The sequence below is a fragment of the Drosophila mojavensis genome, unplaced genomic scaffold (genome assembly GCF_018153725.1).
Source record: "Drosophila mojavensis isolate 15081-1352.22 unplaced genomic scaffold, ASM1815372v1 contig_136, whole genome shotgun sequence".
Classification (NCBI taxonomy): domain Eukaryota; kingdom Metazoa; phylum Arthropoda; class Insecta; order Diptera; family Drosophilidae; genus Drosophila; species Drosophila mojavensis.
This window is the reverse complement of record NW_025318667.1, coordinates 31,063,623-31,071,758: the sequence shown is the minus strand read 5'-3', so window position 1 is coordinate 31,071,758 and position 8,136 is coordinate 31,063,623. Positions and strand designations below refer to the sequence as shown.

General features: G+C 39.7%; 1 long non-coding RNA gene across 1 annotated transcript; it reads left to right on the top strand.

Annotated features, from left to right (window-relative positions):
* Window positions 1–1,180: 1,180 nt before the first annotated feature.
* LOC122757746 lies at window positions 1,181–1,990 on the top strand. The gene is made up of 2 exons (XR_006357881.1): window positions 1,181–1,363; window positions 1,423–1,990. It is a non-coding gene; the product is annotated as an uncharacterized LOC122757746 (long non-coding RNA).
* Window positions 1,991–8,136: the final 6,146 nt, after the last annotated feature.

The following is an 8,136-nucleotide window of genomic DNA, read 5'->3' as shown; positions in this document are numbered from 1 at the left end:
AGCGACGCAAGTGTTGACTGTTGTCGAGGAGGTTAATGGCGAGTGGATTGGCGTGGTCATCCAGCCTTGTTGTGTATTTTCCTGACGTTTCACGAATGGCTTGATGGATTGTCTGGATATTTGGGTCGCGATGCAGGTACCTGTTCCTCATGTAGAATGGAGCCTTGGTGATTATTCTTAGTGCTCTGTTCTGGAATCTTTATATTATTCGCACGTTGGAATTGCTGGCCGTTCCCCACATTTGTAGACAATATGTCCATATTGGTTTCAGCATAACCTTGTATATTAGAATTTTGTTTTTAAGGGAGAGCTTGGACTTATTGCCTATAAGCCAGTACAACCGTCCAAGTCTGTGGTTCAGCTGCTGGCGTTTATTTTTGATGTGCTGGCGCCATGTAAGCCTTCTATCCAGCGTAAGACCCAAATATTTCACGCATTCACTAGTAGGTATGAGTTCTCCACCTAGCGAGATTTGTGGGCATGCACCTCTTCTCATAGTGAATGTTGTGTGTGCTGATTTGCTGGTGTTGATTGTTATGCACCATCTTTTCAGCCAAGGGCACAGTAAGTCCAGTTGATGTTGCAAGATCCTAGATTCAGTCACAGGTGACTCCGATGTGGCCAAGAAAGCGGTATCGTCAGCATAGGTCGCGATCATCAGTGAGGGACTCCGAAGGTGTATAGTGTGTATAGCACCGGTCCAAGCACGCTGCCCTGAGGTACTCCTGCGCAAACCTGAATAATGTTAGACTCCTCTTGGCCAACTCTAACAAAGAATCTACGGTCTGTGAGATAGCTCTTCAGGAAGAGGTAGTACGGCGCAGGCAATTGGTTTTTTAATTTAAAAAGCAGGCCTCGGTGCCAAACTCTGTCAAAGAAAGTATACCATACGAATAAATAAATTTAACATTTCTATTCAATAATTTTTTATACCCTGAACCCATTGAAAATGGGAAATCAGGGTATAATGGTTTTGTTGAAATGTATGTAACAGGCAGAAGGAGGCGTAACAGACCCCACAAAGTATATATATTCTTGTTGTCCGTCTGTGTGTCTGTCCGTATGATTGAACGCGTTGATTTCCGAAGATATATGAACTAGAGACTTCAAATTTTTTTAAATCGATAACGTAACCGATAAAATTATATCTCATACATCTTTAAAGATAGAGTCTCCAAATTTTAAATGTATACTTATGTACTTTATACAATTTCGGTTTTTGTCAAAATTTACCCCCCACTCCTATACTCGTTTACTAAACGTCTTATATATGGGCATGAGATGATATGTACATATGTATCTGCATGGATATGTCAGTGCAACCCATGTAAGCTTCTTTGGTGTGGAGCAATCATTGAGATAGGTGAGGATTGTGTATGCTTAGTAAGTCCTCACAGAATCTATTGAGTTATGCTTCTGTAGTGTCATCTTGTTTTTCTACCCGTAAATAATGGCTGACTGCTCGAGATTGAGAGAAGCAGGGCAGGAAGCGTGCACGGTGCAGGGGCTGCTTTAATTTGTAGTTAAGCTGCACAAATAACTCAATTAGTCTTTATGGTGCCACTCCCATTTGCAGCGACGCCAACGCCCACCCTATCCAGTTTGGCTATTAGGTTCATGCTAGAGCAGCTTGTGGAGCTGGACGAGCGTGTAGGACGGGTGTTCGCTCTGGTTTTGGAGGGCTGCACTACGCTTGGCGCTAACTTCGTTACGCGTTGAACTAAACTTTGCAGCGCAGCGTGCTGATGAAAGAGTCCATAAAGGTGCGAAGCTCAAGGGCTGTGTCTTCGGGCTAGACTCCACAGTTCATCTACTTGGCTGCTGCAGCTCACCTCAAGTCTTCCCCCTTACTTTGCCTTTGCGCTCTTCCTTACACTTACTCACCTGCGGACAGCAAGAAACAAACAAAAAGCAACTCTCGACGCTTGAGGGCTCCACACCAAATGGCAAATAAATAAATAAATAAAATAAATAAAAGCAACAAGAACAACAGACAGAAGAAAACAACAATATGGCCACGACCAAGGCAACGGTCTAGGGCAACTGCAACTGTAAAGTAAATTTTAAAATGGCGTGAAAATGTTAGCGAAAAACAAAGTTAATTGTTGGTCGTCCGCTGCAGCGCTGCAGGCTCTCTCACTCTCTGTCTCCCTCTTCCTCTCGCGCTCGCTTTCACATGGATACAATTAAGCATAGTAGTCATACGTAGCTCCGAGTGCATTGCAATCTGTCTTGAGCGCAGCGAGATTCAGAGTCAAGTCAGGTAGTAAACTAATCGCAATCAATGTAAGACTTTTTTTTGAAGCTAGTTACGCTTGAATTATGCAGGCACAAAAGTGCTTTTTAATAATTCAGATACAGTGAAGAAACTAGTGAGTGCTGCAGCAACAAGTAACTAAACTGTTGTCTCGAATCAGCTCAAGCTGGCGTCGTTTGGCAATTTTGTCTGCTTGTCTAGTCTGGGCTATATTTTAGCCAAGGCTGGTTGGTGGAACTTCCAGAGGTAATCATTTTATAATACTCACTTGAAAGCTGTTGACATGTCAATGAATTGAAACCTCTGGCACTAAAATAATGGAGCTGTCAATTTCAAAAACATATTTAATATTGATACTGGCTTAAACCTATGCATCCAAGAGTGCTCGACTACAACCTAATAAAAAATCAAATTTAGTACGGCGAAAAATTGCAATTTCGGAAAATGAAATAAAACAAGTAAGAACGTTTCAGTCGGGCGTTACCGACTGCGGAATACTCATTCACATCCCATCAGCAATTTTGTAGTTAAGTTTCGCTCTAATACTGTAGAAAATGCAGTTTTTCCCGATTTGCCACGCCCCTACTGGGTGTAGACACCTCATTTTTGGTCAATTCTTAGAGCGAGATAACGGTACCCTAACTGCAAAGTTTGAATGCTTACCCTCAAAAAATGTGAAAATTACAGGGTATTTTTCGATATGCCACGCCCCTAATGAGGCGTAAAAATGATTTTTGGGTCATCGGTAGAGGAGGTTACTAGTAACTTAACTAACTAAATTTGAAGCTTCTAGCTATTATACTTTAGGAGATATAAACTTTTGCGGTTTGCCACGCCCCCTGTGGGCGGACATATATCCGTCGAAGCTTTTTGGTCTTGGGTGGTCAGCCCGAGTATCTACAGGTATCTAGCATCAATAGTGTCCAAAATATAGCAGAACTTATAAAATCACTATATCTTTAATTTGTATTAATTTGGCTCTTGGCCAGTTTTTGATCTGTTTTCAAAAGAAATATATATTCATATATTTTTACAAATTAACAATAATGTGTAACAACTAGAGTTGGTCGTACATTTACATGTCGTACACTATAAATGTCGTGATTTTGATGGTAACACGCGTGACTCCTGAGGAGCTGGCGATACGTAAATGTATATGTACGTATGTGAGATATAGATAGGATATGTTGATAGGCTCTAGTATTTTTATACCCTGAACCCATTGAAAATGGGAAATCAGGGTATAATGGTTTTGTGAAAAGTATGTAACAGGCAGAAGGAATCATCGCAGACCCAATAAAGTATATATATTCTTGATCAGGACGACGAGCTGAGTCGATATAGCCCTGTCCGTCTGTCCGTCCGTCCGTCCGTCCGTCCCTCCGTCCGTCCGTCCGTCCGTCCGTCCGTCCGTATGAGCAAAAGGATCTCAGAAGATATAAGAGCTAGAGAGCTGAAATTTGGCATGCATACTCGTGTATATCATAGGCAGTACGAGTTTGCTTTATTTTTTCGATAACTCATCCGATAACTTTTTTATCGAGAATAATCGAAAATTCGACTTGGTTTTTTCAGCCTAATTTGAACACTTTTCAACCAGGAGACTTCAAATTTGCGTTGTATATAGAGTTAATGGATACAAAGATTTTGTAATTTACAGATTTTGGATACCACGCCCCCTTCGCCCCCAATTTGTAAAAAACGCATTTCAAGTACTAGAGACTTGTGCTTTGGAATGTACACACATTTTAGCTATATGAACACATTCTAAAAGTTTCATAAAGATACTCTTACTACAAGAGAAATTATTCAACTAATAAATTCTCATAATATTGCCCACATTGCAGCGCAGCCCAAGCGTAGCCGCTGCTTACTGCGCAGTTAGCAGAGCGCGTGCTTATAAGTGCATGTGTATGTATGTGTGCATAGAAGAAGTGCAGAATGATTAGAATATCAGCTTGGAGGGTTCAGGGTATCTCCCAGTCGAGCAGTCTCGACTGGAGCCTTCTTACTTGTTATGTCTTGTCTGGAAGGAAAATGCTGCTTGATACTATTCAAATATTTTTTGGGATAGGTTATTTAGCCTTTCGGACAAGTTTTTGCAATATATGTTGAGAGAAATTTAAAATATTGAATACAGTTAACATTATATTACATTTCATAAAGATGAATGAGACTTTGACTTGAGATCAAATAAATACACATATAAATATTGCTCATTGAACAAGCAGAGCATTAGAAATGAATAAAATCAATTTCTCTATATCAATATCAAATTATTGCTGTAAAAAAATAAACCTTAATTTAAGAAGGTCTTTCTATAGGATATGTAGACAAAAGATATCAATGAAGCCAAACAGCAAATTCGTCCTATATTTCAAGGGCATGGCAATTTCAAATCATATATAATTCCTCTTGGTACTTGGTAGCTCCAACTAATATGACCCAAAGTCGCGTGGGCATGGATCTTACCTAGCTTGTGATTTTCCTTGGCGTCCTCGCAGCGTCGCACGACTCGTATCACACCGTGTCCGGCAATTGGCGAGAATGTGACAATGCCGCCGATTCTGGCTATACGTGGGTCTGTTTCTGTGTCCAGGCCTAGCTCATTTGTGGCCGAAGAATTGGAGTCTGCCTCGACGTTGTCTCTGTTGATGGGGTTGTTCCCATTAACATTGCCATTGCCGTTGCCATTGCCATTGCCATTGTTATTGCCATTGCCATTTGATCGATCCTCTCCATTGGTTCCATTGGTTCCGGTTCCATTGTTGTTGGAGATGTTTGTAATATCGTTGCCGAACGGGCGCATAATTCAATTTTAGAGATCCTCCCGATGCTTTTTAGTCAGCAGTGCGATTGTTTCTGAATTGGTCTATTGCCACCAGAACACAAGTGTACAAATTATCAATTCTATTTCACTTCAACTTTAACTGGCATATCGCAAAATGCATTTTCCGATTTGCCACGCCCCTAGTGGGCGGATCGGGAAAATTTTAACACTTTATAACTTTATAAATCGGAGATATACATGAATATGTGTTCAACATTTCAAGTCTCTAGCTTCAATAGCGCCGAAATAGATAGATTACACTAAAGTTAAATATATTAAATTCCGTATCCCGAATACTTACTAAAATACCACTGTGGTAACTAAAAATTGCCTCAAAAGTCCTAGCGCTGATATACATACATATGTATGTATTCATTAGATAGATTTAAATAATGTATTTTATTGTCACTCAAATTAGCTATGTTAATTAAAAAAGTCAAAACAAGTAAGAAAGCTCTAGTCGACACTGCTCGACTAAGAGATCCCCTGAACCCTTCGAGCAACTGATATTTCAATAATTATTCGCACATGCACACACACACACGCACGCACACACTGACATACGTATGCACGCTTTGGACACTCTAGCTTAAAGATTTAGAAAATATAAGTTTTAAACTGATTTTCGACAAGTTTTTTTATCTATAAAAAAATTAACGGGATGATCGACTCAGCTCGTCGCCCTGATCAAGAATATATATACTTTATGGGGTCTACCACGCCTCCTTCTACCTGTTACATACATTTCAACAAAACCATTATACCCTGATTTCCCATTTTCAATGGGTTGTAAGGGGGCTCACCTGCGACCCACCTTACATTGCACCCGCGCCATAAGTAGATAGGAGTTTGTAGGTAATAAGATTTGTAGTAGATAGGAGTTTGTAGTTGAAAAGGTTGGTAGTTGATAAGATCCGAGTTAGTAGAACATACTCTGGTTAAGTTTTGGATTTTGTAGTGAGTAAGTTAAGTAATAAGTTGGATAAGTTGGTAGTTTGTAAGACATTGTTAATTAGTTATTAAGTGGTCATAAGTGACATAGCAAGTAGTTTTTGTAGACTAAGTAGGATTTGAATAGTGGGCGGGCGCGCGATCGGCGATGCGACCATGCAGCTTAAAAGTTCGCTGTGGTGAGGCTGCATTGCCGACGCCGACCAAGTAGAATAGAAGCGAAAGCTGCAAGCGGAGATTAATTAGTTTTTGGCAGGCAGCGCGAACAGACGCGTTTTTGGGAGCTGGAGTTTTCGACGCTCGGCGCGAACGGTCGCGCGCTGGTCAGAGTTCGACACTCGGCGCGTGCAGACGTTTTGTATTAGATTTAGCGAGAAGACGAATAGTTAAAATGAATAAACTGAGTATAACCGAAGAAAATAGCGTGAGTTTATTGGTAGTTAGTTCCCATCACCATATTAACCTTCGTCATTAACAATGGGCGTGGTCGGCAAGACATGCCCCACTTGGTCACCTAACCGCTAATATAATAATATATATGTTTTGCCTGACGCTTGAAATTGAGTTAAGCATCACAGTATTGATCTGACGAAATGTTTTACCCACTTGCGCATTGGCAAAGAAAACAATGCAAAAGTGGCCAAGTTCCTAAATTTCTTATTTACTATCGAATCCTTAGAAACACGCCTCTCAACCCAAAACTTTGTAGCGTCTTGAGCAGTTTCCTACTGAATTGGGTGAATGTTCTTATATTAGTGTTCAATACTTTCAATGTTCTCCAAAAATATATATGCATAAAAATGAATCAACATTTTTCACTATTTGAAAATTTTTCGGCAACCTTTAACACATAAATTCTTGTACTACACGCTATCAAAAGAGTTGCATACATTTCTTAATTGCTTTATAATTATAACATAGATATGCATGCATTTCTCAAAGCACGAGTCTCTAGTATTTGAAATACGTCTTTTACAAATATGTGGGTAAAGGGGTGAATATAGGGATAGGGGGTAAATTTTAACGAAACCCGAAATTGTATAAAATGCATATTAGTATACTTTTGAAATTTGAAGACTCTAGCTTAAAAGATGTAGGAGACATAATTTTATAACTGATTTTCGATAAGGTTTTTTATCGATAAAAAATAACGGGATACGTTATCGATTTTTGGTGATAAACTCGATATCCGCGCTGTATATACGGACATTTAAAAAAAATTGAATTCTCTAGCTCTTATATATTGTGAAATCGACGCGTTCAAACATACGGACAGACGGGCGGACTGACAGACGGACAGGGTCAAATCGACTCCGCTCGTCGCCTTGATCAAGAATATATATACTTTGTGGGGTCTGCCACATCTCCTTCTGATAGTTACATATATTTTTATAAAAACATTATACCTACTTGGAACGGATTCAGGGATATATGTAATGGGTGTATCCCAATTTAAATAATTGTATTTCCTTAACTTGACTATTATATGAACATATAATATCACATATGGAATATAATTGGATTTTTGTATGAATATCAAACTAACCGCAATATATTTCATATTATGAGCTTGTACTAGATAAATATATGCAGAGAGAAAGACCAAGACAAATAGGGTATCTTCTAGTCAGCAACTTCCGATGGTAAAAGTTTGAGTGGGAAGTTCATGCAGAGGAGTCTACCAGTCCTTGTTGTAAAAGTTTTGAAAATGTAATCAGAAAATGTTGTTTTCAGAGAAGTTGTCAGATTAACCCAGATATTAGAGTATGCGTCTGCTCGTCTGTCTGTCTGGGTGTGAGTGTGCGAGTTGAAGGCAAATAAGGACGTTTTTGCATATCTTGCTAAGTAGAGCTAATAAGTATATAAATGAGCATTATGTGAAGAGTAATAAATAATCGTATTTGGCTGCCATTCGCTAATTTGGTGTCGGACGGAAAAGCTTTGGCAGCCGCTGCGCGCTGCTGACGCAGGATATTTAATTTTTCATTCACATAAGCCGATGCCATCCGCTACCCATTATCAATTAGAGATAAACTCAAGCACAACGCCCGTCTCGGCCTGGCCAATGTCAATGACCTGGTGAGGAGAGTGCCCAGCT